Here is a 24,504-nt window from a genome sequence, read left to right as displayed (position 1 = left end):
CCTCAAGTTTTTCAAGATGGCCTCTCCTGCAGCACAGTAACAATCTTCGCAGGATCGCTTACGATGATACACAGCTTCATATTCAGCCGTCCTGCACCCTGGTTGACTATCCCAACACTAGCCGGAATCCCGTACCCTGTACATGTGCTCTTTCCAGTGAACGATTCAGAAAAAACCTCGGAACTGAGATCTCCTCACCCCATCACACTTACATATGGGTTTGAACTCTCCTCAACCCTGTGCCTGTCTCCCTTTCTCCTTCCTCATAACCCAGCTCGTTGAGAGAGTGGCTCATGTCTGCTTTTCCACTCTCCCCTTCTGTGTTCTCTTCTGCACTTCAGTGTAGCTGCTACCCTCGTGGCTCCACCAAGGAGCTCTCATGATGACACTCCATTGCCTCTGCCTCAGTTTACCCAGGGGACATGCTCCAGATCGCAGGTGGCCCCTCAGCCACACGTGGTGACCTGCCCCTTCCTGGAGCACTCTCTTCCCTGAGTCCTGGGACGGCACACTCACCAGCCCCCTCCTGTACCCCCTGTGAAGCCCCCACACTGGCTCCTCCTCTCCTTGACACATAGACGCATGGACCCCCTGTTCTTGGTTCAAAGCCCATGGCCCCCTTGCCGTGGACTGTAGCCCTCTCTCAGTTACCATCAATGGCACAGAGTTTCCAGTTTAAACCTCCCTCCAAGACATCTCTGAATCCACATCTGTGCACACCAACGCCCTCTGGCCATCCCTCCCAGGACTCAGGGGCACACCCAAGGCCACGCTCATTGTCCCCCTCCACAGCCTGCTCCTTGCTGGTATTCCAGACTGCATTCTAGAACCTGGGAGCTGCCACCGGCATGTTCCTCACCCCCATCACCCAGTCCACACCCTTTCACAGCAAATCCACGCACTTCACTCGGTTCTGGCTGTCACTAGCCTACCTTGTACCAAGCCCACCATCTGTCATATGGTCTATTATGCCAGCTAACTATGCAGATCCCCATATACACCCTGCCAGCTACACACACACTGTGATCGCTCCAAAATTCAAACCTAGCATTGTCCCCGTGCTAAAAATAATAATAGCAAAGTGAAATAAAAATAAACCTTCAGTGGCTTCCCATTGCTCTTATAACAAAGAGCAAAGCCCTGACCGAGGGACCCCTGTGGCCCCTACCTACCTGCACACCACTCCAGTGGCCTATTCTCCCTGCTCTGCTGTGTTGGAGCCGCATGGAGCAGGTCCGATGTGGCGGGCAGAGCACAGTAAGAGCGATCCCGGAGCCGGGCGGTGGGAGTGCCACGGTGACAGACCATTTCACGCGGCTTCCTCGCTAGCTACTCAACGGTTTCCTTTTGAGTCCCTTGCGTTACTCTTGCCTCATCTTACCCTGTCGAGTAGGTGGCCCAGGATTACACCTATCCCCTCTCAATGTGTTAGAAAGGAGAAGAGATAAGAAATAGGGATACGAAGAATAAAGTTCTTAGAACTCTTGCCTCATTTCTATTGAAGACTTACCACTACTGAGACTCTATCTTTCACATATGGACATGCACAACACATTCCTTTTAGAGGTGAGAGCAAAACTCTTAAGGTCCAAACTGGCCTACTTGTATTGATGATATAATGGAAATCATGTAACTCATGGTGTTTATTTCACTTTTACCCTATCATCTGGCTACCCAGGTTGCCAGCAGTTTCGAAGCTGAGTTAAGGCTAAGAGCAGCAACTGTCTCTGGACTGAGATGATATCCTCCTTTCCAGCCCTTGGCTCTTTAGTCTTTATCCTAATTTTAAGGGTCCTATTGTATGTTACTTTTAGCCAGGGTAACTGCAAACCCTTATTTTAAAATAAGGACAATGCAATAAACAAAATGTTCTGTACATTTGCAGAGGATTACCCACAGAAAGTAAACTCAGAGAAGAACTGGAGAGCAAGAGAAAGAAATAACTGACTCCACCCCCTGTGACCCTGACCCCAGGAGACACCCCCAGGACCTGGGGAGGAAGGCAATGCCACAGATCCCTGGGGGCAGTCACCTGCGTGCAAAGGGAGGCGAGGAGCTTCAGGAGGCTTTGTGCCAGCTGGTGAGGTGACACACAGACAGGGGTGCCACAGTGTCCTCCACAACGCTCATGCCCAGTGATGGAATCACTGAAAAGGGCATCGAAAGATTGCATACCAGAAAACTTAAGACTGTGAAGCCAACTGAGGTCACCCTAAAACAGAACCTTTATTTAACCTTAAAAAAAAACTGTATAAATCATTTAAACTCTGAAAATATGCCTTTTTTTAAATATAATACCTTTCTCAAAATCCACACAAATTGCAGAGCCAAAAGGGAAAAAACTAAGTAGGTCTTTCAGGAGCTATGCCAGTCATGGGTTTTTATGGAGCTCCTTGGGTTGAGGTCCATAAAACGTGGGTGTCACTTCCCATTGCATCACCAGTGTGTTAAAGCCAAGACTTGAACCTCCATTCTGCCCTTTACCTCCTTCTACTCCCAGTTTCACAGCTGATCTTGAATTAAGGAAGGGTCACCCCAAACTGCTGCCAACCAGGATGTGGCTTAGGAAGAGCCCCCATTAATAAAGAGTCAGCCCCCCTCCACATCCCCCAGAGCCTTCCCATGTGCCAGTCACTCTTCCAACTGCTGGAAACCTCTGAAAGGGGCCACAGCAGCTTACACATTTGGAAAACAGAGGCAAAAAGAAAGGTTGAGCAGCCTGCCCAAGGTCACCGAGATTAAGCAGCAAACTGAGACTCCAATCCTGTCTGCAGCTTGCTTCTGACACTTTTAAAGTGCTTTTCTCTGCTTTGTTTTCTCCTCATCATTCTATGCTCCCTCCTTTTCTTGTGATCAATACTGATCTCAGGAAAGGATTTAATATCAAGCGTAAATAGTTCAGTGTAAGCTTTAATCAATATTACGGCTGGAACCCATAATGTATGTACTGTTTTTCTAACTATGAAAATAGACAATCATAACATTTTGAAATTGGAACAGATCTAAGCAATCATCTGTACAACTGCTTCCTTTTAAAGAAGAGTGGTTTGAGGTCTAGAATGATTATGATGTCTTGCTAGGATCACACGGCTAAAGAGGTTTCTAAAAGACCCTTCATCCGTAACAATCACATACTTCCTAAAATATAATTCGTGATTCTTTTTATAATTTTAAGGTTGAAATTAAATCTTTTCATTAACACTCAAAGCCCTTGAGAAGGACAAATCCAATGATATTTCTCATAAATGCCAAAAGAACTATGAGGACTTGAAACTTGACTCCTTTGGAAGAATTCTTCCCCTGGTAAAGGAATTTCAAGCCACAGTGAACAAGTGGGAGGAAGACCTCAAAGGCAAAGCCTTCCTGCAGAGCTGCAGAATCAGCCATATGTCAGCAGCCTCCAAGCCCCGCTGGGCCAGGAGCTCAGCCCTTGCCCTTCCCAGATGCCTGAGAACAGAAGAATGCTTTGGAGAGCAGAGGGGCCTCGTGCAGGCAGAGGGCCCTGCAGGCCCTCCTCACAGCCCTGTCCAAAACCACGCAGCCCGGCCAGGCACAGGGTGAGGGTCCTCCTGCCTCGCGCCCTCATGAAGTGTGCCACCTCCACAGGAAGCTGATGGGCCTCCGTGTTGTTGTGTAGGGACCCCAGAGGCTCTCCTGGCCACCAGGGAGGCCCTGGAGACTCTGCAGTCTCCTCTGCAGCTGGGCTTCTAACATCCATGCTGGAGCAGCATTACATGACACTGTCTTTGGCCAGGATCCATAGATGGGATCACCTTCCTGCAGGAAGACCACATGTGTAGATGGTATCATAATCAAAAGCTATTCAAAAGCAGATGCTGACAAAACAAGCTTGAGCATTTCAGTGAGAGCCCGTAGAATGCCCCCTACCTACCCCAGTACTGGCAGAGGGCCTAGGCCCTGATCTCAGATAGCCCCTTGAATCTCAGCCTTCTGGGCCAAAGTCTGGGGGGTGCGTTGCCACACCACATCCCACCGTTTCCCCATTTGCTAGAAAAGAGTCACTGTGATGCCCAAATAAACTTTTCTTGAAGACCCATATATTGTTCACCCAGTAAATAATAATGGAGTATAATTTTTGCTCTGAAAACACCTCTGTGCTGCTCAAAACAATATGTGTGTAGAAGGTCAGAGTCAAACACCCCTAAAACCAAAATGAAACTCTGGCATGAAAATCCAACTTCCTTATATTAAGTTAGTTTTCAAAATTACCATTAGTTGCCTTCATCCTTCCTTGGATAAAAGTCAAACCATAAGGACTTCATAGGAAAAAGGAAGCATGATTATAAAACAAAGTCAGGAATCTGAAGAGGTTGGAAAGCTGTGAGATTGTGTGCATCCCTTGCAGACTTTCCCTGGAAGATTCATCGTTGTATTCCATTTAGTCACCCAAAAGCTGGGCCCCAGACAAGCTAAGAGCAATGACCTGAACACCTGCTGCCCACCTGTACATCCTGAGTGCCTCCAGGTCAATGTCTGCTCTCAGCTGGCCTTTCTGACACACACCACCCCAACTGCTCCAGCCCTTGCAGCCTACATTCCAGATCTCAGCACTTAAGCTAGGCTGTCTTGTTGGTACCACCTAATCCCAGGTCTCTGAGGCCAGGACTAGCAATACATCCCTGCCCCCTGAGGCTGACATCAGCTCCAATTCCCCCAGCTTTTTCCCAGTACACAAAGAATGAGCAGATTCCTCAGTCTGAGGTTCTGTCCTTTGCATTTCAAATGCATAGTCATCTCAGACCCTGGAATGAGGAGCTTGAGCTGTGGAAATTCTAATAACCACAGTACTTCAAAATAATTAGATTAAAAATACTTATGTAAACTTGTAAAGGTTTAGAAAAATCAGACCAAGTGATTGGTGATTTATGTAAACATAAGAATTCATCTATTCCATTTCAAACAAACCCTTTCCAAGCAAAATGCAGAACTGCAGAATCACCCATACATCTGACTCTTTTGCTTTTATATATATATATATGCATTTTGTTTGGAAAGAATTTATATGAAACAGAATATATATATATATATTATATATTTGTTTTATATATGCTTATAAATACATATTTATATATAAATAATATATAATAGACATATATAATATATAACAAAAACTTTGCTTGGAAAGGATTTATTTGGAATGGAATTCATGAATTCTAATATTTACATAAACCACCAATCACTTGCTCTTATTTTTCTAAACCATTGGTTTAGATTATTCTAATAATTCATGAGTATTCTAAACCAAAGATTTAGAATATATATAGAGAGAGAGAGAGAGAAAGAGAGAGCCTATTTATAATATGTATATATAGAAAGAGGGAGAGGAAGAAATTAAATTGAGCCCTTTATGCCAAGACGCAGGTGTAAATTGACCACAATAATTAAAGTTCATAAAAGAGAAACAACAGTTCCCAGAATCTGTTAAACTCATGAAAACCACTCCCAGCACCTGTCAAACTCAGTCCACCTGCCCCTAGTCAGTCAGTCACAGAGAAAGACAGAGGATGGTGGCCTGGCTTCAATAGGCAGAAAGGTAAGTGTCCTTTATTGGAATAACCCCACTCTCTTAGAAAGGACTGTGAGCCAAACCACTGTGACTAGGGGATGAGGCCCCAAAGCCCTGAGAACAGGCAAACCATTTCAGACTGCCATGGACCGGATGTGTGCGTCCCCCAAAAATTCCTTTCTGTTTAAATCTAATGTCCAGTGTGATGGTATTTGGAGGTGACCACTGGGGAGTGATTAGGTAATGAGGGTGGAGCACTCATAATGGGATTAGTGTTCTATGAGAGACCTGCAGACCTCCGTCCCATTCCCACCCCACCCCACCCCACCCCGTGAGGACACAGCATGGAGCTTGCAACCTAGAAAAAGCCCCCAGTGACCACGCTGCCCCTGATCTCAGCTTCCAGCCTCCAGAACTGCAAAATAAAAGTGTTGTTTATAAGGCATCCAGGCTGTGGTAATTGGTTACAGCAGCCCTAGCAGACTCAGACACACATAAACTTCCTTCTTATGAAATATTTAGATGAGCACAAGAGGGAGGCAAGCCATCTCAGCCAAGGCTGTCTACTCACACAGCTCACCCAGAATAAAATATGCACCCAAAACCTTGCATGATGTAGCTTCTGACTGGCTTTTGTCTCTCTCCTCTTAGAAAAAGACTGCTCCTGTCCCCTAGCAGAGGGCCAACACCACTATCACACAAGGGAGAGCACAGGCCTGCCCCATGGGCTCGCTGACTCAGCTCAGAGTCAGAGGAAACCCTCTTCCCGGCATTCCCCCTCTTTCTGGGAGTCCGCCCTGCCTCGGGCTCTGCCTGGGACCCAGCTTTCCCTGCAAGTCTCCCCTTCAGACCTCCCCAACCTGGGCCAGACTTCCTTCTCTTTGGGCCCCTGAGTCTGCCCCTCCCGAAGAGAAACTGACCAGCTCCTTCTGCCTGGGACAGGAGGCTGCTGGCTGCACGACACCTGCCTTGTGCTGTCCCAAGTCCAGTCCAGTCCTGCTCTGATTGCTCCCCCCTTCTCCGTTTACCTATTTACCAGTGCCTTTACACCTTCTCTGGAGTATGGTGGTACTGCACCTCCTAAGTCCCACTCAGAGGCCTCCTGCTTTCTCTTCCCTTTTTCTAACCCACACTTTCACTTGGAGAAACAACTTAGCTCCTTATAATGCTGCATTATGTTATTCATGTTGAAATAGAGGTTATGTTCTGTGGAAAGAGAAAACACGAGAAAGCCATTTGGAAGTTCCCTGAATCCTTCCATGAGCTGTGACAGGCTCACATCAGTGCTCTGGTGCATGCCGGTGTGACCAGGATGGTCACTTGTGCTGGACAATGGGAAATCCATATTTAGTCTCTGTCCAGGTTCTGGCATGGATCTCCTAAAATGCTTAGAATTTTCTGAGTGATCAGAGCATCTTCTGTTATTCATAATGAGCCCTTTTAGACCCTACCTGAGTTTATGCTAATAAAGTGACTCTTGTGAGTCCCTGGATAGCTTCAGGCCCAAAGCATAAGTAGAGGGCTGGATCTTCCAGCCTCACTCCCAATGAAGTCTGAAGAGGGGAGGTGCTGGCTATCCAGTTCAATCACCAAAAGCCAGGGATTTAATCAATTGTGCCTCAGTAAATGAAACCTCCATAAAAAACAGGGTTTGGAAAACTCTGGCTGGTGAACACCAGAGATGCTGAGAGGGTGCACCCCCAAGAGAGCATGGAGGCTCCATGGGCACCCCATACTATGCTCCATGCATCTCTCCCATTTGCTATCCCTCAATGGTATCCTTTATAGTAAACTGGTAATAGCACATAAGGCTCTTTCCCCAGATCTGTGAATCGTTCTTAGTGAATCACTGAACCTGGAAGGGGGTTATAGGTTGCCCCAAATGTGTAGTCACCAGGCAGAAGTGGGAGTAACTTGGGCACACATTTGAAGCTGGTGTCTGACGTGGGGGACAGTCTCATGGAGCTGAGCCCTTAACTTGGGGGATCTGTGCTGACCCCATCAGGAGTTAGCATCAGAAGTGAACTGTTGGATACCCAATTAGTGTCAGAGAATCAAAGAATTGATTGGTGTAAGAAAAAATGCTCTCAGTTTGAAATGGAATGAGGTGTTCAGTTTTCTCTTTCAAGGTGATGACTGTGGGGGTGTATTTGGGTGCACTGTGCCTGGAGGAGGCTGCCTCTGATGGGGGCGGGGTTTCTGTTCACATGGCAGAGCGCTTTGCAACCCTTCAGTACAAAAGGTTCCACATACATGCAAAATGTTATTGCAAGGTGTTAACAGTTCCAAATGAACCTTTCTATTTAACTGGGTCAACCTCTGGATTAGTCAGTCTTAACTCAATAGATGGTGAAGGGGGGCAGAACTAATGAGTTTTTGTTTAGAATATTTATGTGTCTGACCTGAGAACTATAAAAAATTATTTCAATTTGAGCCAGGGGGGAGTTTTAAACATTTTTGCCGAAAACACATAGATTACTGAATGCTATTCCTCACTTTCTTTAAATATAGGTAGAATGAAACCCAGACATAATAATGGCAATAATGCCATTTTCCAGTATCTTCCTTTTAAAAGCCTTGAGAATGTGTACATAGATTGGCTTGTTTATCCTTGCAGCATCCCTGGCCCGCTTACCTGCAGTACCCAAGTGGGTGGTAGGGAAGGAGGGCCGGGAGCGCTGGCCTGTGCTCACTCTCCTCACCTCTGGAAGCAGGAGAGGGGTCTGCTTCTCCAGTGTGTCCACAGTGTCAGTCAAGCTTCTGGGCTCCAATCAGGCACTTAGTTCTTCCGGAAGCTCATTTCCTTAGTGGATGCCTTCTGGACACTGCTTTCTGGAGACTACCAATCTGCCTCCCCCGCTTTATACTGAGGGTATTAATCAGGGTTACCTGGAAACACAGAGAACCAGCAAGATACTTGTATCTACATCTACATTGATATCACTATCAATATAGCATAGATATATAGATAGATCTATAGACAGATATCTATGAGAGATTGCCTCATTATAAGGAATTGGTTCATGCAGTTATAGAGGCTGGCAAGTCCAAACTCTACAGAGCCCATAGCTGAGGTCCCAGTTCAAGTCTGAAGGCCAGAAACTGATGTAGAAACAGGAACAGTTGACATCCCAGTGTGAAGGCCACTGGGCAGGAGAATTCTCTCTTAACCTGACAACATCAGCTTTTTGTCCTAATCAGGCCTTCTACTGCTTAGATGAAGCCCCACCCTCATTAGAGAGAGCCACCTGCTTTCCTCAGTCAGAGGATTCAAATGTTCATCTCCCCCAGGAACACCCAGGACAGTGATATTTGAGCATGCCATTCTCCTCTCACATTGGCCTGTAAAATTCACCATCAGACTGTGTGCACATAAGTGCCATTCACAAGCAGCCATCTCTCCTTCCATGGAATCCAGTTTGCTCAGCCCTTCCACAGGCCATTGGAGGATTCAGCAGTGCAGCAGAGCCGAGGCCACCAAGTCCCACCAGCAGACGTCCTTTAGGGGCCCCATTGTCCCTGCAGATGAACTGGGATCATTCCCCTCAAGTGCTGGGGCTGCCATCAGCACCACGCAGGGGCCAGGTCCCTGCCCACAGAGCTGAACCATAGCCCTTCCCATGGCCAGATGCTCTCTCCCTGGGGTGCATGCCATCAGCTCCCCAGTAATCAGCACCTGCCCACCACCCCTCCAAGAGGACCTCTGGACCCTCTGTCCCATCTCCATTCAGAACAAGGATCACCTGTGTCCACCTCCTGGTTTACAGAAGGACTGAAGGCCCAGAGAGGTAAGCAACAGCCAAGATCACCCAGAGAGCTCATGGGGCATAGACACAGCCCCCACTCCCACGAAAGGCCCCGTCAGAGCAGCGGCTCTGCAAATGCTGAGTGAGGTCTGGGCCTGCATCAGTCCCTTCTGTGCCTTCAGTGGTTACCCAGGTCAGTGCCCCCAGGGCCCCTATTTCCTTGGCACCTCCAACTGAAGCAGGCACCACCTCTCCCACAGGGCATGTTGGCATTCTGAACAGGGCCAGTTTTCCTCTCAGCCTGACCTAAGGGCAGTAGCATGCCCCAGCCTTGGTGAGGATCAGGAGAAGTCCTCACACTTCCCCAAATGTGCCTCAGGGGAAAGGGACGAGCAGCCTTGTGTTGGCTGGTAGCGGATCTGCACAAAATCCTCAGGAGAATGAGTCCACCCACCGTGGCTCTTTCCATCCAAAAGAGTGAGTCACAGCCAGACTGGCTTGGACTGCACAGCGCTCGGACTGCATGGCTCCAGGGCCTGGCCACCTGGCCAGCCTCGGCCCTCACTGCGGATCCACACCTCTGAGCTCCAGGCTCCCAGCTGGAATAGTCCACACTGACGGATGGGGGCTGTCAGTGCCAGACCATGTAGTAGGTGAAAGTTCTGGAAACTTAACAGAAGAGTCAGTTCCTGTAAAATTTCCAGTGTGTTTCTGTTAGCTCCAAAAGAGAGATCTGTATGCCTCAGCTGCTCCAGCTCTGCCCATTCTAAAGGGCAGCAGGGCTCTTCCTGGATCTTAAGAGTACCCACTGTATATAGCCCTACGTCAGGGCTAAATTCTCACTAACATTTAACCTTGAGTGTTTGCGAGAACAAGGAGAGCAAGTTGGTAAGTCCATATGCATTAAAGTCAAAAATAACACAATGCCAAAATCATTCCTATTGAACTTGTTTTCAAAATGTTGGGTAGCATAGTGTTTGGTTCCTGGACATCCCCAGGAGGTACAAATTAGGATGGAAGGAGGGGCAGCCTGGGAATGTGCTGGAAGAGGGGACACAGGACAGGCTTTCATCCAGAGCAGCCTATGGGAGCACCCACAGCAGACCGCCTGGACTCCTGCTCCTCTGACGTGATTGCACAGAACTAGGGTGAAGCTCCCACTTACCAGTTTAGGAAAGAATGTGGACCTCAAGTACATGATAATTTTTAAGTGCAACATACTTTTCATACCGATTTTCTTTTAAGGAGTTAGAACTTGAGCAGAAAGCTTGATTATTCATATAGGAGCCACCTATAAATAGCCAAGCAGAAATCCAAGCTGGCTCACAGCCCGATCCCCTAGTACCTGCAGCCCTGTCCAAGTACAGAGCCTACCAGGTCCTGAGAGGGGCACTCCTACCATCCCCTCACATGTGAAGTGCTGAGAAATCAAATAGCCAAAAAAGCACTACTCGGTGTGTAGTGCTTGTTTATTTCCATAGTGTAAATACTCCCATCACGGCCAATTCCAACCAACCAGGGTCTAACCACCAGGTGGCAGAGTCCCTGGATATTTAATCATCCATTGTCTTAGCCAGTTCTGGCCAGTATTCATCCAAATACATCCAGATAATGACCACGTCTCAGGACCACCTGCTACACCTCTCATCCTGATCAGTAACCATCTCTCACCCCAACCACTGTGACGGCCTCCTCCACAGTCTGTTTCTCAGCCTTTGCCTCCTTTTCTCTATCAGCACAGCGGTGGCCTTTCACAGCAGCAGTCAGAGCGTGGCACAACTTTGCTCAAACCCATCTCTCGATGGTGACAACCAGCCTGCTTGCACCGACTTACAAGCTCACAGGGATCTGGGCCGACCCCTCCGCCCCATCTCAGCACCCTCCCTGGTCACTTTCTCCCAAAGCACGGCCTCCTTGCTGGCCCTTAAGCACACAGCATGCTCCCACTTCAGGATCTGGGGAGTGCCGGTCCCAAGGCTTAGATGCCAGCTGCTAGCACATCTGTAAGTAACTTCTTCACAGGCTCCACATTTGCTCAAATGTCACCTTCTCAGGGAGATCTTCCCTGGTCATCTCACCCTGCTCCCCAACCCCCTTCCTGCTTAATTTTCTCCTTGGTATTTCTCACATATTCATATATTGTATAATTGACTTCTTTCATTTATTTTGTGTCTCCTCCCACTAGAAGAAAACTCCAAAAAGGCATGTAATTTTTGTCTGTTCTGTTCACTGCTGTATCCCCAGACTACAGCAGCAGCAGCAGCTGGCACATGATCAATGCCCTACGTTTACAGGCGTACCTTGGAGATAGGGCAGGTTCCACTCCAGACTGGAACAATAAAGCAAATATCACAAAAAGCAAGTCCAGTAATTTTTTTTGGTTTCCCAGTGCATATAAAAGTCATGTTTACACTACACTGTAGTCTACTAGGTGTGTGATAGCATTATGTCTAAAAATACAATATACATACCTTAATTAAAAGTAATTTATTGCTAAAAACTGCTAACCATCATCTGAGCTTTCGCGAGTTGTAATCTTTTTGCTCGTGGAGAGTCTTGCTGTGATACTGGTGGCTTCTGACTGATCAGGGTCGTGGGTGCTGAAGGTTAGGGTGGCTGTGGCAATATCTTAAAATAAGACGATGAAGTTTACCATCTGGATTGACTCTTACTTTCATGAATGATTTTTCTGTAGCATGTGATGCTATATGATAGCATCTTAACCACAGTAGAACTTCTTTAAAAAGTATAATCAGTCCTGTTGAATCATGCTACTGCTTTATCAGCTAAGTTAATGTAATATTCTAAACCCTTTGTTGTCATTTGAACAGTCTTAACAGCATCTTCAGCAGGAGCAGATTCCATCTCAAGAAACTGCTTTCTTTGCTCATTCATAAGAAGCAGCTCCTCATCTGTTCAAGTTTCAAAATGAGATGCAGCAATTCATTCACATCTTCAGGCTCCACTTCTAATTCTAGTTCTTTTGCTAATTCCTCCACATCTGTAGTAAATTCCTCCCTTCAAAGTCATCCATGAAGGTTGGTTGGAATCAACTTCTTCCAAACTCCTGTGAATGTTGATATTTTGACCTCCTCCCATGAATCATGAATGTTCTTAATGACATTCTAAAATGGTGAATGCTTTCCAAATGGTTTTTTATTTTCTTTGCCCAGATCCATCAGAAGAATCACTACCTATGGCAGCTATAACTTTATGAAATGTGTTTCTTAAATAATAAGACTTGAAAGTTGAAATGACTCTTAATCCACGGGCTGTGGAATGGATGTCATGTTAGTAGGCATGAAAACAGCATTAATCTCATTGTCCATCTCCATCAGAGCTCTGGGGTGACCAGGAGCATTGTCATTGAGCAGTAATATTTTGAAAGGAGTCTTTGTTTTTAGGAGTTCTCAACAGTGGGCTTTAAATATTCAGTAAACCAGGCTTTGTTGTTCCATTTATAGAGCACAAGTGGGGGAAATTCAGCATATTCTTAAGGACCCTAGGATTTTCACAAAGTAAATGATCACTGGCTTCACCTTACAGTCATCAGATCCATTAGCCCCTAACAAGAGAGTCAGCCTGTCCTTTGAAGCCAGACATTTTCTCTCTAGCTGTGAAATCCCAGGTGGCATCTTCTTCCAAAAGAAGGCTGTTTAGTCTACATTGAAAATCTGTTGTTTAGTGAAGCCACCATCATTAACGATTTGAGCTAGATCTTCTGGATAACCTGATGTAGCTTCTCTATCAGCACCTGCTATTTCACCTTACACTTTAATGATATGGAGATGGCTTCTTTTCTTAAACCTCATGAACCAGCCCATATACCAGCTTTCAACTTTTCGTTGGCAGCTTCCTCACCTCTCTCAGCCTCATAGAATTAAAGAAAGTTAGGGCCTTGCTCTGGATTAGGCTTTGGCTTAAGGGACTGTTGTGGCTGGTGTGATCTTCTATCCAGACTGCTACAACTATCTCCATATTAGCAATAAGGCTTATGCTTTCTTATCCTGTACGTCCAGTGAAGTAGCACTTTTAATTTCCCTCAAGAACTTTTCCTTTGCATTTACAGCTTGGCTAACCATTTGGTGCAAGAGGCCTGGCTTTTGGCCTGTCTCAGCTTTTGACATACTTTCCTCACTCAGTTTAATCATTTCTAGCTTTTCATTTAAAGTGAGAGACATGGGACCCCTCCTTTCCCTTGAACACTTTGAAGCCATTGCAGGGTTATTAATTGGCCTAATTTCAATATTGTTGTGTCTCAGGGAAAGAGGGAGGCCTGAGGAGAGGGAGAGATGGGGGAACAGCTAGTGGGTGGAGCAGTCAGAACACACACACCATTTGTCCATTAACTTTGCAACTTATATGGGTACAGTTTCTTGTGCCCTAAAATAATATCATTAGTATAAAGATCACTGATCATAGATCACCATAACAAATGTGATGATAATGAAAGAGTTTGAAATATTGTATTACCAGAATGTGATACAGAGACATGAAATGAGCAAATGCTGTTGGGAAAATGGCACCAATATTCTTGCTTGACTTGGGATTGCCACAAATCTTCAATTTATAGAAAACCCAACATCTGCAAAGTGCAGTAAAGCTCAGTGAAACAAGGTGTGCCTGTACCAAGCAGATGAACCCCAGATTTGGTCAGAGCATCTGATAAGGAGTACTTTTGTCCCCCCTGCCTTTTCCTCTGTTGCCCCTCCCCCATCTTATCAGCTACTCCAGCAACCTTGCTCCAGGTGGGCCCCCAGCTCAGGTCTGCCTTTGCACCTGTGGGATAGACAACCTGGACGACGCTAACTAAGCCTTCTCACTGTAATACAGATGGACTAGTTTGGGTTGTCCCTCCTACACAAATTATCATTTCTAGTATGAACTGCCAAAGTTTGTTTTATACACAATAGGAATGAGCATTCACATTGTGTAACACCGAAAAAAGAAAACAAATAATTTCATCAAGAAATATTAAAACGTTCTCAGAAAATATAAATCCAAACCCTGCCATTGCTATCTCTACAACAGCTTACGGAAAAAGCACTCTTTCAAGGAGGCTTTCTTGCTCCGCTGGTCCAGATGTTACTCCTGCACAGGCTTTGGCCAAGGGCCTGGTGCAGTCCTGTGACATCAGTGATGGATTCTAGGGCTTCCCTGAGCCACAGCACCCATCCTCAGGAACCTGCTCCACCCCGTCTCCCCTGTGCAGAGCCAGGTGGAGCCCAGCAGGCCCAGCCGTGAGGGGCCTCCCGGGTCTGAGCCTGTTGCTGGCTGCCTCCCTGCCTGCCTTCCTGCACAATGGGGCCAGGCAGATGGCCATGGACCTACCGCAGAGCGCCTTGAGGACCGGCCTGCACCACAGCGCGAGCGCCCTCCTGCAAGCGCACCCCCCTTTGCACGGGGCGGAGTTCGCTGCCGCGCTCCGGGCGCGCACTCCCTCGGGTCCTGCCTCGTCAGGTCGTCAGGGCTCCGCACCTAAGGCCTGGATGCCTCCTGAAGTCGAGCCAGGCGGCCGGAAGTGGAACAGACTGCAGGTGGTGACATCTAGTGGCCCCAAGTGGTACCCAGCTTCATAAGTACACATTTGGTAATTATATAGATTGGGGGCGGGAAATTCAGAACACACTACCTGCGGCCTCCGCGGACTAAGAGCTGTAAGAAAAGACACTGAGGGGCATCTGTGTCTTGCCTTTGTCTGTCCTGCTGGAGGACCTGGCTTGGTTTGTCATTTTCTCCAACTCCTTGCGTCTCAAATAGGTGTGCCAGCGAACCTTCCCCCAGAGCCCATGGGTGTCAGCTCGAAGCAGGCGGGAGGGGCAGCAAGGGCCCGCGCTAGGAAGAGCCTGAGTTAACAGTGCGCAGAGGGTGACCAGGCGTCAGCCTTCAGGCCTGGAAGTGCTTCGTTTATATCAGAAGAGAAGAACTGCGTTTTGTAGTCAAGGGGAGTCCTCCCCGCACTGAGCAGTATTTCCAAATACAATTGCAATTGCTAAGCATCTAGCAAGAGCTAACAAGGGGGGTACCTTCAGCCCGGGACAAAGGCAATACTGAATTAAAAAACAGAAATAAAGTTGGAACTTAACTACAAGCTTCACGTAGTGAAATTTCCCAAGAGATTTATTACTTGGGTGTGCCAGCAAGTTTAGATACATATGTCCGGTTACCATGCAAAGAATTCTTGATATTTCTCCATATGGATAGGAATATTCATCACATAATTTACAGTTCAAACATACAAAAGTCAAGAAATGTAGAAAATTCATTCTTTTACTACCAACTCACTAATGTGGCTTATGTATACTTGGCATGTTAAAATAATAATGAGAACCATGCAATGACCATAAAATCCCTATATCCATAGACAGCTGAGTAATGTCAGAGGCAGAGCTTGCATCTATGAACTGGCCTATTTATCCTGAATTTAAATGGGGTTCTGAAGCCTGACTTTTCTCCACCTCAGTTTTGGGGGTGGTTGGCCTTTTAGAGAACAGAGAGGGTCATTGTGGAAAGCAGGGTTCATCCATGTATTTCCCCCTGATCTGCAGCACCCTGCATCCTGCTACTTAGGATTATTTTTTAAATATTTCTAAAAATTACTACCAGCCTGTGAGTCTTAGTTACAAGCTTACAGTAATGAGCACATCAAACAATTTTGTCTTAAAATATTAACAATATATCCTTATTTAAGGGAGGAAAAAGACAAAAATAACTCAGGAAGACCTGGCTGGCTAAAGACAGGACCAATATATAATTTCCATGTAAATCCCTTCTCTGAAATTGCCAGTGAGCAAAGAGAACAGCCTACCTTCCTGACCAACTCCTTAGGGATCTCAGCCCTCCTCATTCCCATGAGCCATCCCAGGGCAGAGAGCAGACTGGTAAGCAGGCCCTCTGCCTGAGGGGTAGTGAGCGCCCATGGGCAGCCACACAGAGAGCAGATGAGTGGGGCCACACTCACACCCCCTGCCAGGCTCCCAGGAGTTGCTCATCCAGGATAGAAATCGTGGTAGGAAGCCCAAAGAAGAAAACAGCTTACGAGGCACCCTAATGGAACCATTATAAGTCTCACCAAAGTGATTAAGAAATGCCTTTATTTAAGAAAGGGGATGTACTCCCACAGTGTGCTTCAGCCAGATCTGGGGCCAACAGAGGCAGAAATGGTACAGGAGACAAAGGGATGCTTTAGAGGGGACAGTCATGCCGCACACAATTGGCCTTTAGCAGGTGCACCCCCTGCCTCTCCTCAGGTGTCCTCCTGGGGGCAGGCATGTCCTCTAGAGGCGAGTCCTGGTCCCTGGCCTTTCACACCCTCTTGTGGACAGCTGACAGCCTCATTTGGCTCAGAAGAGTTCTATGTGGAGGGAGTGTCCTGCTGCACATGACCCTGGCCTCTGAAAGGTATCCTAGGACAGGCATCTGTGAGTGCACTTCCCCTTGATATACAAACGGCCAGCTTCATCTCAGAGTGCAGGATCTCTGAGGTCATTGCAAAGGAAGCAGGCAACTGAAATAATCTTGCCAGAGGGAGGTGGATTAGCAGAAGAGAAACCCCACAGCCCAGACTTCAGGAGGCTGTCATCCATCAGACCCTCAGAGGATCTGAGGGATTCAGTTCTCTGCTTATCCAGAGGAGTGAGCTAGCCCCTTTCATACACCAACTCACACACATAATCAAACTCACACACAATCACATACACACTGTGTCCTGGAACACTGACTCAGGAATGACTCAAGAGGAAGATTTACCACTGAATGAATCACCAGCGTTGATCCATGCCATATCCTGGGTTTTCCTGGGAGGTCTTCCCAGTAAATCCTAGCCAGGCCTGGTTCTGGTTAGCCAATGAGATCATATCCAAGGGCATGGACCCATCTCACCACCTATCTAACTGCAGGGACTCACTGCCCCTCCTAGCCCCCCACGCACCTGCTGCTGGATTCCTGTGTCTACTGCTGCTCCCTCTGTATGGAATGCTCCTCGCCTTCTCCCCACCCGTGAAAATCCTACCACGCCAAGATCAGCCCTGCACAGCCCATTTGGCATCTCGCACATGTGGTTATACTGTGTTCTCTGATTGTTGGATCTGCTGTCCAGAGGCCATGGGCTTCTTGAAGGTGGGGTAGACATAACCCTGTGTAGTTCTGACTCTGGTGGAGAGATAGCTGGGTAGATCCAGCTAGTTTCTCCAATCCAGTCAACTCTCCACTTTCTCCCAGTGGAAAGAGAGACTGTGCTATTCCAATATACTCTAGCCTAGACACATTGAAAACCATTCTCAGTGGGAAAAGGAAAAGGAAAGCATCCATCTTCCTAATGTCCAACACCAAAAATCCCCTAAATTAAGAAGAGGCTTCTCCCCAAGACTAATTCAATGTAACTCAACAAAAGGTCACCTCTGCACAAGGCCCTGGGTGAGGCACCATGCAGCCACATCTGGACATACTCCTGCCACTGCCTGCCTGCCCACCTGCCCACAGAGGCACGAGGTTTGGTCTGCAGTCTCTCGTGCTGCCCACCCAAAGGGCATTTACTGGGCACTTACAATGTCTCAGGCCCTGTTCTTGAATTGGGAATGTAGCAGGGTCCAAAGCCCCCTGTTGCTCACATTCTAGTGGGGGAACAGACAATAAACTGGGCACAGACAAAAATAGCTCCCCATTTCAGATGGGTCCACACTATGATGAAAGGCATGCAGGGAGATGCTGGCTGTGCCAGGATGCTGTGTCCAGGCATCAGGGGAGGCCGCCCTGTCCAGCCGACAGTTGGCCAATGATCTGAGTGACAGGAGGGGTGAGCTCTGGTCTTCTGCCGTGGGACCTCAGGCCTCTCATCCAGTCTGGCATCCAGTCTTTATCTGCAAAGTTGAGGTAAAAGTCTTTCTCCTAAGGTGCTGAAACGGAATGTTGCAAAAGCTTAACCACAGCAAAAAAGCCTGTTAAGCATTTGTCCTTCTTGCTGTCCAGTCTGAGGTGGTGCTGCTATAACTCCATGGCCAGTACACAGGTTGCTGTCCGCCTGCTCTACCTGCCCCTTCCCAGCGGAGGCCCCCAGCCCCTCCGAGAGGCTTACAGTGTTCTTTGGGATCCTCCTGGGCTTGACAGGCTGTATAAATCTAAGTGCATCGTCATGAACCTCAGCATAGATTTAGCCTTCTTTTCAGGCGCCAGGCTGGTTTAATGAAGCAGCTGCGGCAAGACAGTGATAGAAGCTATGAATGTGGGGAAACCACAGCCCCAGAGAGAGAGAGAGAGACTCTCCTAGGCAGGCCCACGCTGATTCATGGAGCCTCAGGAAGTGGAGTGTCTCTGGCATCCCCCAAGCCAAGTCCAGCCTTCACTCTGCCAGGAAGAAAACAGGCTTTTTTTTTTTTTTAACAAATACAATGTTATATGCCAAGTATATCTAAATAAAACTGGAGAAATTATACTGTGATGATATTTTAAATTTCATAAATATAGATGAAGAATTAAATGAGATACAATCAATCTTGACAATAGTCAGTCAAACACTTTCTAGAAAAATACAAATTCTCAGTATTGATTTAACAGTAAACATACCCGTGCAGACCTGAAATCGTGGGAATAAAATTATCCATTGTAATTTCTGTTTTACCTAATTAGACCAAACAATTGCTAATACAAAGTTTGAGAGTCAAAATAGTTTTTCTTTTTTTTTTTTTTTGAGAGGGCATCTCTCATATTTATTGATCAAATGGTTGTTAGCAACAATAAGATTCTGTATAGGGGGCTCAATGCTCAATGCACAATCATTAATCCACCCCAAGCCTAATTCTCATCAGTCTCCAATCTTCTGAAGCATAACGAACAAGTTCTTACATGGTGAACAAATTCTTACATAGTGAATAAGTTCTTACATGGTGAACAGTACAAGGGCAGTCATCACAGAAACTTTCGGTTTTGATCATGCATTATGAACTATAAACAATCAGGTCAAATATGAATATTCGTTCGATTTTATACTTGATTTATATGTGAATCCCACATTTCTCCCTTATTATTATTATCATTATTATTTTTAATAAAATGCTGAAGTGGTAGGTAGATGCAAGATAAAGGTAGAAAACATAGTTTTCTATGTGGTTCAGCCAGATCAGCATGGAATCCTCTGTATGGAATTCAAAAGAGAGCAAATGTAGATGATCAGGTGTATGCCTGTAGACTAAGTGTTAATCCAAGCTAGGCAAGGGCAATAAAACATCCATGGATGCAGAAGATTTCTCTCCAAACAGGGGGGTGAGGTTCTAAGCCTCACCTCTGTTGATCCCCAATTTCTCACCTGATGGCCCCCCTGCAACTGTGCCGAAAACAGGCTTTTTAAGTGTCCCAAGCCCTTGGAATTTTCCAATATCTACAATGTAACTTGGGTCATCAGGCTATCACTGAGATCACCCCCTTAACCACTATCTTACTTCCTGGGTTTTGTTTAAAATGATATATACACATATACATATTTCATAAACTATGTATATATATCATCCCACATATACACATTTTTTTTTAATTTCCCAAGTCCTAATGCACATCATGTATCTCCACCATAGCCTATAGTCTGGTACGACTTCCATCTCCAATCTACTCCCACTGTGCCTCAGCTACGCTGTACACACGAGTGCACACACACATGCACACATATGCACGTGCATGTGCACACATGTACACATATACGTGCATCCATTTGCATGCAAGAACACACATGCAAACATTCTCCCAAATGTGTGTGCGCACACATGCACCTGTGCATGCAGTTACATGTGTGCATGTGCACAAGCACACACATGTCCATCCTGCCACTTCCTTAGGCAGAACCCCCTTCTGCTTTTCCACTGACATGTTCCAGTCCCGTTCTCCTGGGCTTTTCTAAGGGAGACTAATGTGATCACTTAATCTATGCTAAAATGTTGATGAGTTTATTTGTCATGTCTTTCAAATAAATTGATAATATGTGTTAACAGAGCCCTTGAAAGCTTGAACCCAAAGCTTAAGTGGGGATTTCTGGCCCAAAAGAGGCATTTGGGGGCAGGATGCCCTGAGTCACCCCCAGGTCACAATCACACCATGGAGGCGGCAGCTGAGAGGGCCTGGGTAAGCTTGACCTGGTCTGTGCCCTATAAAAATTGATCCATTCAACTTCTAGGGAGGGAAATGTGTGAAAATAAAGTGAAATGGGAATTATTCAAGTCTTTAGTCCACCCACAATGGCACTCCTGGGGAAGGTACATGCTCCACGCCTCCCAGTAATCCAGCTTTAGAGGAAAAAAGAAGACTTCCCACAAGTGGAAAATCCTACTTGTGGCCTCGGTGATTTAGTAGGTGCCAGTCTGACCTGAAATAATAAATGCCATTATGATGTCACTGTTTCACTGCTCACTTTTAGAGTCTCTGGGTCTTTCTTCCAAAACCATGAGCTCATGAATAGGACTCTGTGATACCTGACACGCCGTTTCTGGGGTGGCACGGTGGCAGTGACTGAGCCTGCAGCGAGAGGCTTTACAAGGCCCTCCTGGCAAGCCTGGTGATAGTTGGCCCTTCTGCCTTTGAATGAACCCAGTTTAGGCTTCCAAGGGCCAATGCTGAAATCCACCTTCCACACTGAGGTCTGTAACTGCCTCCACAGCCAGTCCTGATGGAGTCTCAGAGAAAATATCCCCTCTGTCCCTAACTGTGTCATGTGACTTAAAATTATTCATTTACTCTCACCTCCATTTTTCTGAATGTCACAATATTTTGTGTATGTGTTCCCTGGAAAGTGGCTGCAGATGAAATACAAAAGCCATATTTCTGATACACAATTTCTACTTTCAAGAAACATATTGTTTGGGTCACAAAAATAGGAGTGAAAAATGTCAAATGGTTGGGGCAAAGAGGTGGGGAGAAAAAAATCCAATCACAAGTGACCTCATTTGCTCCCCAGGAGTGTCCAAGAGGAGGCAGCACTCAAGGTGTGGTCATGGGTGGGATGGAGCTGTGCACCCAGGAGAGCAGGCACACACCTTTCCTCCTAATAGGAAGAGCAAAGAGCACCTGCACCTCAAAGTAACTGGTAGTTGATTAATTGTTTGCAGAATACCTTGTCCCCTCCTCCTCCCCACGCAGTCCAGAGTCTGTGAGAAGATTCTCATGCTTTGGGAGAAGTGACTCCCTGCCTCCTCCGCTTGGCACATCCGAGTTGCCCTGACTCTCCCTCTGGGTGATGCTCCTTACCGTTTGTGACACTGTGATATTAGACAGTATCATGCTAAGTGAAGTAAGTCAGACAGAGAACAACAAATACCATGTGATTTCACTTGTATGAGGAATCTAAAAACAAAGCAAACAAACAAAAAAGAAACAGACCCATAAATACTGACAACAGACTTTTGGTTGCCATAGATGAGAGATGGGAGGGATGGGTGAAATAGGTGAGGAGGATAAAGAGGTACAAACTTCAAATTATAAAATAAGTTACTCATAGGAATAGAAGTACAGCATAGAGAATATAACCAATTGTAACCAATAATACAGCATCTTGGTATGGTAACAAGGGATAACCACACTTAAGGCAGTGAGCATTTTAGTAATGCATTAAATCACTATGTTGTACATCTGAAATCAATATAATATTGTATATCAACTTATTCCAATAAAAATAAATAAATGAAATAAAAAGGGAAATTTTAAAAAAATAGTCTTCCTTGACCTTCCAATGATCCTATCTAATTCTGCCCACAGCAGCCCAGGGTCACAGTGTCTGTTGACTCTGGGCCATTCTGTCCACTCCTTCATGGGCCATCAGCCTCGCCACAGGGTTCCCTAAAGTTCCTACATTGAAACCAGCCTCCCTCCCAGGAGTCCTCCAGCCTTACCAGCATAAATTAAATAATAAACAATAAGCCACCGGCTTTTGAATACGCTCCTTAGCTGATTTGCATGTGTTTTCAGAAAATTCTACAGCTTATATTTGCAGTTGAAGCAATAGGATATTTAAAGTATACATTCCTTTAAAATTTAGGCATAAGTCCTTATTTAGGAAACTAACCCTTTACTCATTGTTTGTATGGGAAAACTAGATTTGACTTAGATCACTTCCTCTTAAAAATCTTCAAGAGTATAGCCTGCCTTAAAGACTGAGTATATTTGAAAAACAATTTTTTTTCCTCACTAATCTTATTCTCTGACCATTGAAGTTCTCTCAAGTATTTCTAAGCAAGTTGGTAATAATGACAAGTAAAAGAAAAAAGTTAAAAATTAAAGCTAATGACAGACAAAATTTTAAAACACATAGGGAAAGAGACCACTTTGTCAAATCCACCCAGTCATGTCACTGTGAGAGAGAAATGAAAAGCCAGATTTGGAGGTTGAATAAAGTTGCTGGACAAGCTATATAACTCCCAAGTTTCAGAATAAAATTCAAGTTACAACACTTTACATACTTTCATTATCAGAATCCTTACTACTAATAATATTCTATTTGGTTTCCCTCTACATGGCAACTTCTTAAATGCAATCTTGAATTACTGTTAATTTTTTCTCCTAATTTTAATGAATGTATTCCTTCATGCCTCTCCCCAGAGAAGCTTTATTTTATAAACAAACAGAAGGTTCTGAGATTGTCAAGTATGATGCTGAAACTTGTTCCAGGAAATCAGCCAAGCCTCAGGCAGATGGTCAGCTCTGGACTTGCCCACCACACCTGAAATTTTCATAGGTGAAGTACAAACGTGAAGATACCAAGGCAAAGTGCACAGAACTCGCACGTGCACTTATGCATGCACATTACTTATGAAAGTTTTTAAGCAGAGTAAATGTCAGATAATTTGAACATTAGGACCTCATTCTTAATAGTATACATAGTATAAAGGAAAGAAAAAGTTCTAGAGTTCCAAAGATAAGTATTTTTTATTATCTTCAGGACCTCTCTTTTCACAAAATCCAATGCCAGCAGCTTTTGAAATAATCCTTTATTGAGAAAATATGACTTTCAACTGCTCCTGGGTTGGTAATGCACAATGCCATGGGGAAGGAGGTCCCCATGGAAAATGATATTTTTACTTTTGGTGCCCTGAAGCCCAAATAAACGCTACTGTTTCATGCCCTACATTTTTCCCTACTGTCAGCAGCAAGACAACCGTTAAGTGGATCTCACCTGTGAGATGCTCCACACAGTGCCCCTGGGAAAGCGAGCCCAAGCTAATTAATTTGCATGGGCTCCCTCTGCTGGTTATGAAGACACCAGGGCCCACAAAGAACACCACTGCAGTGAACCCTCAACAAGGGGCTTGTCGTGAAAGTCAACCAAACACATCACCTGCAGTGTCGAGATCTGTGAAGAATCTGGGATCTGCTTTGGCCATCCTTATGAGCTAATACATTAGCTTGTTTCTGTCTCATGGACCCTGGCAGAAGATGTGAGTCCCTGGGTCAGAGACACAGGACTTCATCCCTCAGGGCACAGCAGGCACTACAAGTATCAGCATGCAAACGTCAGCTCTCCTGTCTCCAAGTCCCACGGGGCTGATGTGGAGGGGCCCTGATGGATGTGTGACACATGCTGGGTCTGTTATAGATGAGGAACACTGAGTTGAAGGGTCTACATTTGTTACAACAAGCAGTTAGCAGTTTGTCCTGGAGGGAGACCTTACTGCATCACTCAAGGTGACTCACTACAAACAATCCTGAGAAGTGGCCCAGCTAAAGAGCAGAGGGCCTGATGTTCTGGAATACACCCAGCAAGATTTGTAGAAGTTCAAAAACCTATAGAAAACTGTCTTTTCCAACAAAAACCAGGTAATTAATATTGCTACTAATTTAAAATTTCAATTTCATTAAGATCCTTGCAGAATTTCTTTCTTCTTGTTTTTTGTAGACCATTTCCTTTTTTTAACTTTCCACCATGCTGTTAGTTAGCAACTCTTTGTTTCTATCTAAAACTATAAGTAAAAATTTTACTACGTTTTATCAAATAGTGCTAGGCCCATTTGGTCAAATTATAAATGAGGACTAATATTTTACAGAGTCACTTTTGAAATATTCAGGGCTATAGAATTTTAAATGGAATAGAGTATTATAGAATGGCCAGAATCCACAGATAAGCCCTTAAACTTACAGCATCACAGAACTGAAAGCCTTAGGGTTAGTCAGAAACCAATTATAATATTTTGACAGCTGGCTTTTATGTTCTTATTTTAGCATTAGCCAAAAATCTCATACCACCACAGTGTAACAGCTTTA

General features: G+C 45.5%; 1 long non-coding RNA gene across 1 annotated transcript; it reads right to left on the bottom strand.

Annotated features, from left to right (window-relative positions):
* Window positions 1-2,080: 2,080 nt before the first annotated feature.
* LOC108403907 (uncharacterized) lies at window positions 2,081-14,774 on the bottom strand. The gene is made up of 3 exons (XR_001854820.3): window positions 14,605-14,774; window positions 8,230-8,416; window positions 2,081-3,777 (listed from the first exon to the last, which is right to left on the bottom strand). It is a non-coding gene; the product is annotated as an uncharacterized lncRNA (long non-coding RNA).
* Between the last annotated feature and the right edge of the window lie 9,730 nt (window positions 14,775-24,504).

The sequence above is a fragment of the Manis javanica genome, chromosome 2, assembly GCF_040802235.1.
Source record: "Manis javanica isolate MJ-LG chromosome 2, MJ_LKY, whole genome shotgun sequence".
Taxonomy (NCBI): Eukaryota; Metazoa; Chordata; class Mammalia; order Pholidota; family Manidae; genus Manis; species Manis javanica.
Note: the sequence above shows the minus strand (reverse complement) of the source record. Positions and strands in the feature narration are given on the sequence as shown.